This window comes from Narcine bancroftii, chromosome 3, assembly GCF_036971445.1.
Source record: "Narcine bancroftii isolate sNarBan1 chromosome 3, sNarBan1.hap1, whole genome shotgun sequence".
Lineage (NCBI taxonomy): Eukaryota > Metazoa > Chordata > Chondrichthyes > Torpediniformes > Narcinidae > Narcine > Narcine bancroftii.
In genome coordinates, this window is record NC_091471.1 from 279946219 (window position 1) to 279960911 (window position 14693).

At 40.9% G+C, this 14693-nt stretch overlaps 1 protein-coding gene across 8 annotated transcripts in view; it reads left to right on the plus strand.

The window, feature by feature from the left end:
• mad1l1 (mitotic arrest deficient 1 like 1) overlaps positions 1-14693 on the plus strand; it is a 1066498-nt gene that overhangs the window by 680394 nt on the left and 371411 nt on the right. The gene's annotated exons all lie outside the window — the stretch shown is intronic.

The window sequence follows — 14693 nt, forward strand, 5'->3', positions numbered from 1 at the left end:
AATTGATCTCTCTCCCCATAGCTGTCCATCCCTGCAGTCATTCTGAAAGTCTTTCCTGGTGCCTCTGATGCTTTCACTTCATTCCTATATCGGTGCAAATAAAATTGAATATAATCCACCATTTGAGGCTCAATAAGGGGAGGGGCACAGACTAACAGGTAAGAGGAGATAGAAAATAGCTGAATGACATACTAACAACAACCTTGGACTCAGTGTCACAAAAACTAAGGAGCTGATTGTGGACTGAGGAGGGGAAAACCAGAAGTGTATGATCCAGTGACCATTGGGATCAGAGATGGAAAGAGTACACAAATTAAATTCCTGGGAGTCACTAAACTGGAGGATTTTCCCTGTCCAAGAAACAATTGTAATGAGTATCTTAAAGGAAGAATGAGAGGTGTTTTTTAATGAATTTATGGATCTTATTGACTGGAGAGCTGCAGAAATAGCTGAAATCACGAATGAGTTGGAGGGGTCTGAAGCTTTCTGGTCAGTGTGGCTGAGTGCCTACAAAAAATGTATTTTTATGCATGAGGCTTAGAATTAGTTTTCATTATATTTTTTGATGTCAACTAATAATAAAAAAGAGCCTTTGAAAATTTATCAACCTTTTACTTTATAAAAATTAAATTAAAATTGAGTTAAACCAACTTTTCTGACTCCTTCCCTTCTTTACTGCTGTACATCTTCTCTCAACACAGATGCCAATCCCCAAACAAAAAATGCTGGAAATACTCAACACGTCAGGCTGCATCTGTGGTGGGAGAAACAAAGTTTAGTTCCAGGTTGAAGACTGCAGATGCACCCAGACTTCCTGCATTCCAATCAAAAATTAGGTTTCCAATAACTGTGATTTCTTTTCACTCAAACGACAAGTTGGCCATTCTCTTCCTTTCTTTCCCCTTTTCTGACTCCCTGAATGAACAGCTAAAAATGGAACTAATTAATGTGGAAGATGTTTCCAGAGAAAATAAGGTGCCCGAGCTTGCTGGAGTAAAATCAGTTTCAATGCATGCTTGTGACATAACATTCCTTTGGAGGTTAATTAATAAATCTAATTGTAAGCTCTCCAGATCACCATAACTGAAGGGAGTCCCTTTTAATTTTAATGAATATTTCTTCCTCGAGCTTGTGAAAGTGAAGGGAACACATGTTAGCTGAGAACTCTCTTTGACCATGTCCTCCTCCCCATCGCTTGTTTGCGATGTGCATGGCCATGTACATTTCTCAGTTTATTTCCAGCCCTAGTCTTTTCCATGTGAATTGTTGTCTAACTAGCCTTTACAAGGAGTTGTTCCAGTTAATGGCATTTCTCAGAGGGTGTTGATGTGGGACCCAGCACAAAACACACCATATGGTATTCCATGAATGCAGATGGCGATTAATCAGGCCCTAGCTATGTTTTGTTTGTTTGATTCCATTTTCCTGGCAAAGGAAAGGCAGGAAGGAAAGAATGCATATTATTGTTACTGTGCAATGCACATAAGTGCTGGAGAAACTCAGCAGGTCATCCAGCATCCTCAGGAAGTATAAAAGGTAACCAAGGAATGTGGAAAAACAGGCAGATGTCTGAATAAAAAGGTGGGGAGAGGAGGGATAAGGGGAGGGGCACAGACTAACAGGTAAGAGGAGATAGAAAATAGCTGAATGACATACTAACAACAACCTTGGACTCAGTGTCACAAAAACTAAGGAGCTGATTGTGGACTGAGGAGGGGAAAACCAGAAGTGTATGATCCAGTGACCATTGGGATCAGAGATGGAAAGAGTACACAAATTAAATTCCCGGGAGTCACTAAACTGGAGGATCTTCCCTGGACCCAATCCAAAATGTTATTGTGAAGAAAGCTTATTAGCCCCTCTACTTTCTCATGGGTTTGCAGAGGTTTGGTATGACATCAAAAGCCTTGGGAAACGTGCAGTGGTAAGTGTGTTGACCGGCTGCATCACGGTCTGGTTTGGGGACACCAGTACCCCTGAGCAGAAAGCCCAGGTCATTGCAGGCAAAACCCTTCCCATGATCAAGAACCTCTGCAGGGAACGCTGCTGTCTGAGAGCAGCAAAAATCATTAAGGATCCACATCACCCAGGACATGCTCTGTTCTTGCTGTTGCCATCAGGAAAGAGGTCTAGGTGTCACAAGTCGCACCACCAGATTCAGGAACAGTTGTGACCCCTTCAACTACAAACTCAATCAGGGGCTGCTCCCTCAAAAAGTAGAAACTCTTCTTGACCTGCAAGAAAAAGAATCAAAGAGGTATATGTGATGTCGTGTATGTACTTTGACAACATATTTGAACCTTGATAGTAGGTGGATATAGATGAGAGGGTAGAAGGGGAAGAGGCTGACAACTGACCGGGGGGCTAAGAAGCATACGTCACTGGTAGGAGAAGGAGGTAAGGAGACAGAGGGGTAGAGGAAGAGAGAGAGAGAGAGAGCAGAGGAAGGAATGAATGGAAGTTGGAGGTTGCTATTAATGCTATGTGGTGAGAAACTGCTGGGAATATAAGGTGTTGTTCCACCAATTTGCAGGTGGCCTTCATTTAGCTGTTCACGAGGCCTTGGACAGACACGTCAGTGTGGCACTGGTGCGAGGGATTACAGTGGGTGATCTTTGCTGTTAACCTAACTGTCAGTGCTGTGATGTGTTGTGTAAACCATTAGGGTGGGGGGTGGCTGAGACAATTGGCTACTCAGCTGTGTGTGAGACCTGACTCGTCATGTCAAGATCCAGCACTTGCAATCCTGCATGAGCCCCTCCATAGCCAAAAACAAATATAGTCACTTATATTCTTAAATCCCTTTAATATCATGGAGTATTAACAAAAAGTGTTCGACACCAAACTGTGTCATAAAGTGAGAACTAAGTGGACAAGGTACACATAAAATTATACTGATTGTTTATTTGTGCATTTTAACATGCTTGTAGCAAGCATTTCAGTGGGTCTGTACATTGGACAATGAACCCTTATCATCAAAATAGCAGAATCATAAAAAATGGAATCTGTAAGAGGCCAAGTTGGCAAGGCTGTGTTTTGATTTGAAAACAGGAGAAAGGAATTATACAGTGTAATACTTACACATGTAGAATGATGAGGTATTTATCACCTTAATACTTGACTGTTTCTCTTAATCCTTGCAGTTCTCCCATCTGCAAGTGCCGTCTGGTCCATAATTCACATTGCGTTGCATTGGACACTTTATCATCATTTCTATTTCTGTTGAGCTGCAGTGACTCCTTGTCCCTTCATGCATTCATTTCAAAATAATGAGCCTTACTGGATGTACAAGCTACTTGATCATTGCTTCAGTGATATTTGATGGCCTCTTCATTACCCACATTTCATTTCCAGTGTAATTATTGTTGTACCTCGTAAAATCTAATTGTACTTTAGAAATGCAAGTTTTTTTTGCAATCTGGAAATTTCACCTTGCCTCTGCCCCGTTCAGTATTTGCCATTCCTTGTATTCCAATCTGCTGTCTCAAACACTGTCTAAGTCTGGATTTTTAAATAACTCTTAGCCTCTTCTCATACAACCACCTGAGGCAAAACACTTCAGTCTTTTCCATGCTAAATGTTGAGAATCCTCCCCTTAAGCTCTGTGCCTCCTTCTTCACAAATTTGCTCGACTTACAGACATTGCTTCTGCATCACGAGGTTTGGCATCTGTTCTCCAGCTTCCTTGTGAAACATCTGGCCTCCTTGAATGATACTCATGGTGTTGTGATGGAAGGTGCCACGCAATACCGCAGTTGTCCAGGTGGAAGTAAATTGCTTTGAATCTTCAGAAGTACCATTAAGGATCGGCCTGGCACATTCCCCCTCTCCCCCAACCCCAGCAACATTCAACAGAAAATGGCTCTCTGTGAGAAGAAAAAATGGCAGCGTTGAAAAAGAAAACCACCAGAGGGGGGAGGCTACTCTAATTTGTACTATGTTGCCAAAGCATCTCCAAATAATGGATGGAAGGTTCCAGAGCTGCCCACACTTTGCATTCGACAGCTCCCATTGTTAGGGGACCAAAGCACAATTTTGAAAGAAAGAATTTTGATGGGTTTATTTTTTTATTCGCTGCTCTTGAGAAAGCTTGCCAGAAAGCTTCCCTTGCTTCTTATGGAAGTTAATAAATTGGCCTGGCAATTTTATTGCAGAGCACAATGCTTATGTGCACCATATTATTGTACTTTGGAAGAAATGTAATCGCGATTTTACTGAACCACCCCCAAAGGAAGCTAAAATGCTTCAGATTCCTTGTGCTTATGACGTGCTGGGCCTGATCATATGTAGTGATGATGTACAGTGGCATAAAATGTCATTTAATGCTTTTTCTGCAAAATTCAGTGGCCTCTCAAGGATAAGAATCAATTCTGCAACATCCGGTCTTTTCCATTAATATGCGGTCTGCTTCAGATCGGCACCAAATGGACAGCCGATTAGATTTGAAGCCATTGAGAAGCAAACAGGACAGTGAGGCAGAACATCAAGTGCATTCCTCAATCCCCCTGCCTAGCATTTCACTAGTTTTAATGTACTTCTGAACCACGTAAGTTTTGGGTCTTTGGATTCATGGAGCACCTTCCCATCCACCAGGCATTTAATTAATTATTTTTGCTTTTCAATCCACATTATATGAGCAAAGTTGCAGCTGGTCTACCATAAATTGCAAATAATGGGATGGCTAGAGAAAGCCGTCAAGAAACTCTCTTTTGTGGCACCTATGTACCATTATTCTTAATATTCTCTTCTGTCCTGTCTATGAGATCATTATTAAGTTGCTAGTTGAGTTGCTGGTAACTGTCCCACCCTGTGGCTTCATTCTGTACTTGTGATACCTTGCTCTATGAATGAGTATGCCTTGGTGCAAATAATTTATGATTGTTTTTGATTCTTTATGCAGGAACATTTGATCGACAGAAAATGGCAATTATATGCTGCCCAATTCCCGTTCATTGTGGGCTCCATTCCTTTTCTTGCTCCAGTGGGGCACACTCTGCAATAAACCATCCATGAATGATCTGTTAGTGTAGTTGACAGGTTGATAATGTAAAATGTGTTTTACATGCATTCTTGTTGTAATTTGTACCAGAAAATATTTGTCTACCAGAAAACGTTTGCATAATCCTCATGCTCTGCTGTCAATTATGTTTCAGTGGAAATACACTGTTTTTGAGAGGTATTTTATTTTAATTGAAATGGAATTTTGTGATTCACCCTCTGGACCCTAGTGTTCGCATGATGAAGAGCCACGATCATTTGAATGTCGCAGCCATCTAATGGGACTGAATGGCTTGTTCCTCTTCCTGTTGTACCTACTGATTATGGGTTAGGTGCTAAAAATACAGTGAACCAGAACTCAGAATTCGTTGTGGCTAATGCATAGTGTTGTTCCACAGATACCTGCGTTGAGTAGGTCACTCCTGGGATATAGGTAAAGAATCTGGACTCTGGAAAGGAACATTCATTTGTGATGTGAATTTTTCAATGCATTTGTGAAAAATGTGATACCATTTGGAAGTTTTAAAAAATTGAATATTAAGGAAGAAGAAAGAACTTGCAATTGTACATTACCTTTCTTAAGCTGTGGTCATCCTCAAGGTGCCCGTGTCCAGTGAATTATTTTGGAAGTAGATTTGATATGTTAAAAGCATAACAATCATGAAAGTCCCAGATTAGATCTTGTGCAATTGTTTAAGGGGTAAATGTTGGGAAGAACTTCTTGCTATATTTCAAGTGGAAGCACTGAAGTGTTGTTTTTCACCCGAACACCTGAGAAGGGGTTTCTTGGTATTGCATTGGGATGTCACCCTGGATTATAATCTCACATCCAACTTTCCCAAGGAAGGCCTTTAATGAAGAGCGCAAAGTAGGTATGTAGAAGTTCATTTAAGATGTAATCGACTTGACATATTCAGCATTAGGAGCGGAATCCTTGAAAAGATAAGATATTAGTGGAAAGGGTGAAGGGTTGCATTTATGAAGAGATAGATAAAGGGCATCAACTGAGAAGATTAAGAGTTGACCTGAGAGGGGCTTTTAAGACTTTTACTGTGAGATAACGAGTGCATAGATTGAAGATGATCATTAAAAAAAGACTTTCTCAGCAGAGGTGCAAAGAATGTTTTTGCCTGCCAGATGGAACCACTGTTAATACTGTTTATATGTGTATGGCTGGCCTGCCCTTGCTTATTGTACCCTTGGTTCCCCTAATAAAGGCAGCCAGACCATAACCCCACCTCCAGAACGAGCTTGGGTCTCGGGTCAACAGCATGAGATGTGCCTTCTGTTTACGGTAATAAAAGTCTGTCAGTCAGGTAACTTCTAGTGTTTGGAGTTATTGATAGGGCATCAATTATAGTATTCACTGTCAAAAACATTGAAGCAAATTTTTGTGCTTTTTAATGCTTATAAAAGAATATTTAAGATTATGAGTATCAAGTAGTATTGTGGAATTAACTGAGGTGATTGTATTAAGAAAATGCCTTTTATAGATCTGTGTGTGTGTGTGTATATCAACACACACTATGTCTAACAAAGTAAATAGAATAAAAGGAAAAATTACAGGAATTTTACAGCCTATCATTTGCTTTACACAGCAGTAGATTGTTATATAATCCTTTCACTTCCTGCTGTGCTAATAAGCCGATTCTCTCTAACTTTTTAATTGCTTCTTCTCTGTTGGTTAACTATTAAACTTGAAAAGTTTTAAGTTGTGTGAATGTTTCCCTAATACTTTAATGCAGCCAAATTCTCATTATTGACTTTTGGAATGACCTGATATTGAATCATTATTTAATTTCCTTCATTAGTAGCTTTAAAGTTTGCCTTTTATTGCTATCTCAGTGGCATTGGCTGAAACCCACATTACATTTCCTCTTCAACAATTACAAATCAAACTCATAAATTGGAGGCAATTAAGCAATTAATTTGTCAACCACGATTGACAGCAATAGTTCATAGTTCAAGCAATAGTTTTACCCCCTTCACAAAGAAGATTATGGGATGATTGAATATAAATTTAATGATGCGTAAAATTACTTCAGGAGTTGTTAGAGGAGCCATGGAGGAACTGTTTCTGTTTATATATTAAAGGAGAGATTTTAAACAAAAGAACATTTTAAGATTAGACATAGATCATTTACCTCCATCAAATATGTGTCTTGTTGTCACCGTGGTAGACTTCAAGATTTCCATTTAATTCCAATTGAAGCAGTAGGATCACTCGAAAAATTTAAAAGCTCTGTTTGGTAGATGTTTGTTAGCCACCAATGCTTTAGAATCAGAATTTATTGCCATGAACAAGTCATGAAATTTGGTGCTCGCCACTGCATCATAGGGTAAATATTCATATTATAAACCATCTTACAACAATAAATGTAACAATAATAATGCACAATAGAGTCTTTGGTTCATCTGATGGCAGCAGGAAATAAGCTGTCCTTCTACCATTGAGTGTTCATCTTTAGACTCCTGTATCTTTTTCCCGATGGTAGCAGAGTGAGGAGGAGGGCATGGCCTGGGTGCTGGGGTCTCAGGAACTGAGACGTTAGGTAGATGTTTAAGATCGGTCTTGATCTCACTGAGTGGCAGTTCAGGCTCCAACCGTTGAATGGCCTACCTCATTGTTGTGCAGAAGAGGGCAAGGTGGGCTTATGCACAAATTGCAAACGGTTAGTTTGCAGGTGCAGCAGGTCATCAAGAAGGCAAATGGGATGGTGTCCTTCATTGCTGGAGGGTTTGAATTTAAGAGTAGGGAGGTTTTGCTGCAACGATACAGAGAACTAGGGAGGCTACACCTGGCTTACTGCATGCAGTTCTGGTCTCCTTGCAAGATACATTGGCTTTGGGGGCAGTGAAGAGGAGGTTACCAGGTTGATTTTGGAAATGAGGCAGTTAACCTATAAGGAAAGAATGAGCCAACTGGAATGATACTCATTGAAGTTTAGAAGGATGAAGAGAGGTCTTTATAGAAATATAACAATTTGAAAGGAATGGATAAAATAGAAGCAGGAAGATACTTTCACTGGTAAAGGTGAGACGAGAACAAGGAACAGTCTCGAGATTTGGGGAGTAAATTTAGGACAGAGTTGAGGAGAGAAGTGAATCTGTGGAATTCTCTGCCCAATAAACCACTACACGTTGCCTCAGTTAATATATTTAAAGTTCATCCAGATAGACTTTTTATTTGTCAGAGAACTAAGAATTTTGGGGAACAGGCAGGGAAGTGGAGCTGAGTCCACAGGAAGATCAGCCAAGATCTTATTGAATAGTGGAGCAGGCTCGATGGTCTGATGTTCTTATTTCCTTTTTTTCTGGTGTGGGTAAAGAGTTAAGTAGTGTGGTACCAAAAGATTGAGACTCTCTTGAGTTGCTGTGGATGCTGCTTAATGCACCCTGCTTCCCTGTACAGAGTGCGCCTGCACATCATCCGACTCTGCTTTCAGGTCCTCAGACTGATGTCATATTTCTTGTGACACAAAAGCTATTTTTCTTCAAATGTACTGGGTATTTTAAATTCAGTTTAACATCTTTTCTTTCAAGGAATCAGATCTGTTGTTCAAACTCTGCCGAAAGAGAAGTGTTATTATTCATGCTTGTGGCAGAGGAAAGTCCTGTGGTTTCTGGACAGTTGCCACAGCCAAGGCTGGTTAGCTCTGTCTGTCAAAGGCTCTGAAACTGCAGTCTTCCAGATAGAGTATGGATTACACTGCACTTTTTATTTCACCTCCGAGATATCAGGAGGCAGAATGGTTTAATTAAGTACTGTGCACCAAGATCTCTTGCTGGCTAAACCCAAAATTTCATAATGGACTTGAATAGATTTGTTAAAAGTTGACCCAGTTCCTCGGAGGCAAAAATCTAATTATTGCAAAGCTGCAGGGATTTTGGCAATTTTGATTACAGTTAATAACAGAGTTAGATCCAGCCATGTAAGTCCAGTACTCTTTGACATTCTAATCACATGTAACAGAAGTAAGTGAAGTGATCTAAATTAGATAACATGTCATTATAAATTAAAAAGGAAGTGCAGCATCAATGTGCTGTCATTAGCTCTTTTAACAAATGTGGTATTGTATACAATTTGCAAATCGAACCATGTTTATCTCTGGTAGAACAGTATTGTGGTGCTGTGGTTCCATTTGGGTGCCTTGTCTGCAGTGAAGTGCAGACAGTGATCCAGGAATTCCAACTTGAAAGGTATTTTGAATGTAGACTTTTACATCTGGAATGATTGTGTTTCATTATTATTTTTGTATTGAGTCTGTTACTAGAATCAACCAATTGTGGCTGCTCACCTCAGTGCGTGTTGAACCGGCTCAAAAAGCTGCGAGTGGGCCGCAGATGTCAGCCGTCAGGTGGATGCTGACTGTGGGGCAACAGCGGGCCGGAAAATTATGTCACTTCTGCCCCATGGTGCGCGAGGTTTCCTGGGAAATGTGCCTGTGAAATAACAGTAAAGTTTTTCCAACTGGGCGCCATTCGAGTTAGGCCAGAAAAGTCTTTCTCTCATCGCCACACGCGCAACTACTTAATCTTATTAATTTTCATTATATGGCCACTGTCATTACAAGTGAAAGAGCCAGAATCAAACACAAAGAATATTTGCATTTCAGATCTTCACTCCATTGTTGTTAATTGATGCCAAACACATTTCTCCTGGAAACAAGAAAATTCATGCAGTACTGTTTAATGCCTTGCTGATTAAACTGATGCTGTGCATTTGGAATAATCACCCGTATGATTATTTGGAATCGCTGATCAGTTACTGTCTACTGGTCCAGGCACCAAGGGCAACAATACTGCAATAATAATTGCCTCATCTGTTCTTATAGAGGTAGGTGATTTATTCTTGTATTATTCGGTCAGAATGCAATTGTCACCACCAATCTCAACATTTATTGCCCCTTCCTAATTGCCTTTGGGCTGGTGAGGGTAAGCTGCCTTATTGAGCTGGTGCCATCGTTCTGGTGAGGTTCCTCTCACAGTCGTATGGGGAGAGGGAATTCCAGCATTTAGATCGCAGGGTGATGAAATATTTCCATGTCAGCATGGTGTTAAAGTTTGAGGGGAACCTGCAAGTACTGGTGTTTCTGTGCAGTTCTACCCCTTGCTCTTCTAGATGGGGAAGTTATGTCACCTTGTACAAGTAACTGCAGTGCATTTTATAGCAGGTACACAATTTTCAGTTGTGGAGGGAATTAATTCTTTGAAATCCAGCCCAAAATGTTGTTTGAACTTCCTGAAAGTTGAGAAGCTGCGTTCATTCAGGAAAGTGGTGGGTATTGTTTCCCTGATGAGATGGTGGAAAGGCTTTGCAATGGCAGGAATTGAGCCAGTCACTGGAGGATGGGAACCTTGGACATCAAATTACGTTTCTGGTTGATGTTGAATCCCTACCCATGAAGCTGATAGCAGGGAACAAGGCAAGATAATGCTGTTGAATGTCATGGGGAGATGGATAGCTGATCATTGCCTGGCCCAGCCCATGCCTTATTACTATGCCAAACTGCAATGCAAGACACTGTTGTTGTAGACATCAAAAATAGAAAGAAGATGCCTGAAATATGTTGTTAAATAGGAAAGTCTGCAAATTCTGGGTTTGTGTAATACACAAAAGTGCTGGAGAAACTCAGAAGGTCATGTAGCATCCATAGACAGTGAAGGGTAACCAACATTTCAGGCATGGGCCCTTTGTCAGGTTTAAGTAAAACCGGCCAGAAATACTCAGTCAGGTGGCGTTGTGAGGAAACACAGAATCAGGTTTATTGTCACGAACATGTCAACAATACAAATTGATGACCTTACGTCAGAACTAGCCCCTCTGGTTATCTGAAATTGTTGGATTTGCTGAAGAGTTTTGATGTGCCTCAGGGAAGATTCTTTTTCATATACATGTGTTGGCCTTCGCTGGAAGAGTGCCATTCTAAAGATAGAGATGTCAGATTGGAAGTAGGATGGAGAAATGAAAGAGACAGGTGACTGGAAGCTCAGAGTAACCTTTCTGAACTGAAGGGAATTGTTCTGAAAATTATTTAAGTTTGGTTCTGAGGGTGAAAAAAAAACAAATTACAGTTGACCAAAATGGAGGGACTATGCTTCACATGGTTTGAGTGTTGGTGAGGAGGGAGAGAGGTAAAAGATGGGCATTGAACTTCACCTGCAGTTGTGGGCAGGTGTTGTGAGAAGGGATAAGATGGAGAAATTAGCCAGGAATGATTTGAATCTGCCTATTACATTCTGTTGTTAGTGTTTAGCATTGCTGCATCCATGTGTTCCAGATTCACCAGGTTGAAACATGTTTTCAGTGCTGCTTTCAAATCCAACCATACAGTTCAATCCTCTGGGTCAGTATCTCTCAACCTGTTGTCCACAAACCAACAGTGGTCCATGCCTTTGTTGTAGGTAGACTATGCCAACTTTGGGCCTGAGCCTTTCATCAAGGTATGAACAAAAAGCAGGCAGGTGTCTGAATAAAATGGTGAGGGGAAGAGGGAAGAAGGGGCAGGGGCCAATGGTGGTCATGGAAAGGAGAGCAGGAGAGAAAAGCTGTGAGATAATTTGAGGAGGGGTAATTTTGTGAATGCACAGTTGGAGAAAAGGAGATGGAAGGAAATGGGAAGAGAGAGGAGACAGAACTGGAGGAAGGGAGACATATGGATAAGGAAAGGGGGAGACGCGTTGTGTGTTGGACACAAATAGAAACCAGAAAAGTCAATGTTAATGTGAATTTTCCTACTAAAACAAAACAAAAATTTTGTCAGTGGTCTGGCAGCTTGATCTACCAGCCCACCACCTACACCCTCCCCCCCAGTGGTGGCTTGTTGCAAGTTATCCAATGTAAATAAGGGAATGGGAGGAAGAAAGTCTGAGAACCTCTGCCGTAAGTCACAAGTTACATCTCCTGAAAGTACCTCATTGACCACAAATACATTGGATAGTAGAACCTTATCACATAGGCTACATGATGGTGACTTCCACCAATATTCCCATGTGTAGCTTTAAATCTATGATAGATCACTGCAAATTTAAGTTCTTGGAAGTCATTAACTTGGATGATCTTTCCTGCAATCAACACCCTAATGGCATTATGAAGACAGCACATCAATGCCTCTACTTCCTCAGGAGTTTGCGGAGGTTTGGTATGACACCAGAAACCCAGGCAAATTTCTACAGGTGTGTGGTGGAAAGTGCACTGACTGGCTGCATCATGGCCTGGTATGGGGACACCAATACCCCTGAGCGTAAAGCCCTCCAAAAGGTAGTGGACGCAGCCTAGGACATCACAGGTAAAACCCTCCCTACTATCGAGAACATCTACAGGGAACACTGCTGTTGGAGAGCGACAATCATTAAAGATCCACCCCACTTAGCACATGCTCTGTTCTCACTACTGCCATCAGGAAAGAGGTGTAGGTGCCACAAGACTCGCACCACAGGTTCAAGAACAGCTGCTACCCCTCCACCATCAGACTTCTCAACAACAAACTCAATCAGGGACTGATTTAAGGACACTGATTTGTGCACTTTATTGACATTCTTTTGTTCTCTCTGTATTGCACAGTTTGTTTACATTTGTTATCTTTTCAGACTTCTTTATTTGTTTACATGTATATGCTATGTACAGTTTTTTTTTGTACTACCAATAAGTGGTAATTCTGCCTTGCCCACATATATTTACTCTGACAATAAATCTGAATTGTTTCTAACACTTCATACCAGACTGATAGTTTCCACTGAAGACCTTTCACTCTGTTGATAAAGACCAGGTCCACATAAAGCCAAAGAATGGTTTCTATATCTCAGGAATTCATAGAACAACTTATTTTTTTGGAAAGGGCATATCCAAGTTGTTTTCCTTTACTCACCTCATTTATCCACTTTGTGCATATTGCCTTATTTAGCCCTGCACCTGTCCTCACTCACTTTCATTTGCACTACCAATAATTGGTAATTCTGCCTTGCCCACAGAAAAAAAATCTCAGAGTTGTATATGACGTCATGTATGTATTCTGACAATAAATCTGAAATCTGGCCATGAATTCTAGTAGGTTTATCCTTTGTGTTTTTTCACTTAGTAGCTTCCACCATTTAAATCCAGCAATTACATCCTTCACTTGATCAGCTTGCTTAGTGGTGGTGCTACTGAGCTACACCTATGATGGATATTCAAGTCCCCTTCTCATTCTTTTTGTTCCCAGTGCTATTTTCAGTTTCTTCCAACCTTTGTTCAACTTTGAGAACCACATCCATCAGTTTCTATCACCATATTTGACCAAATGTCATGGATATTTGTGGGCCTTGAAGGTAATATTGAGGGCCTCTATTGTTGCTCCTTCCCACCGATTCCCCACTGTGCTGCCTCATCATTTCAAACAGGGAACACATGGGGATTGTGACTGACGTGTCTAGGATGATGTCTGTAAGTTGTGGTTCCGTGCTAAACTGTTGCTTTAATAATTATGACACTTTGCAAGACGTTGATCAGGCCACAGTTCGAGTATTGTGAACAGCATTGGGCCCTGTACCTAAGGAAGGATATATTGGAGAGGGTCCAGAAGATGTTTATGAGGATGACCCCAGGGCTGAGAGTGTTAACTTGTGAGGAGTATTTGAAAGCTCTGTGCCTGTACTCACTTGAGTTTAGAAGAATGAGGTGAGAGCTCCTGGAAACCCAGCAAATATTGAAAAGACTGGACAGAGTGAACGTGGAGAAAATCTTTCCAGTAGCGGAAAAATCTAGGACCAGAGGGCACCATCTTAGAACAAAACAACATCTCTATAGAACAGAGACGAGGAGAAGTCTTTTCAAGAAAAGGTTGGTGAATCAGTGGAATTTGTTGCTACAGATGGTGGTGGAGGCCAAGTCATTAGGTATATTTAAAGTAGAGGTTAATAGATTCTTGTTTAGGAAGGGGGTCAGAGATTATGAAAGGAAGGAGAATGGGGTTAAAAGGAAAAATACATTAGTCATGATTTGAATGGCAGAGCAGACTCGATGGGTTGAATGGCCTAATTCTGCTCCTACATGTTTTTTTCTCCATGGGATAGAACTTCCGATCTCGAGGCATCAGTGCTCTGACATTGTGAGGAGGAACTTGCAAGCTGATCTGGGCTGTTAAAGACTTGGTTGTGTTTGAATTTGAAATAGAGTTAGATGTAGAGTGGCCCATCTGGTTTCATGCCTTGTCACCTTTAATATGTTGCAACTGATTGGTTTGCTGGAGGGGATTCAATTGTCAGCCACCGGTCTGGTGTCATATATGGCCTGGCAGAGTAGAGACGACATCTTTCCTCCCCTGAAGAGCATTTGTGAACCAGATGAGTTATAACAATGATCTGATAGTTTCATGTCATTACGAATGTGACCTTTTTTAAAAACAAATTCCAGCTTAGTAACTGAATTTAAAATCCATGACTGTTTCCAATTGTGGTGCATGTCTTTGGACTACAAATCGGGAAACGGCCACTGCACCCCATCCTTGCCTGGCTTTTTGATTGAGCTTCTGACTCCTGATTACAAAGCAAGGAAACAAAAGCAATGAGAGTGCAACGAAGATGTCTAATCACTGTTCGAGAAACAACTCTTCTCTTTAAATTTTCATAGCCGTGCTTTTTAAAACCACTCAACAAACATTTTGGTAAATGAATTGCAGAATGCTTGTGGTTCATGCTATCTCTGTGAGCGTTTGGAG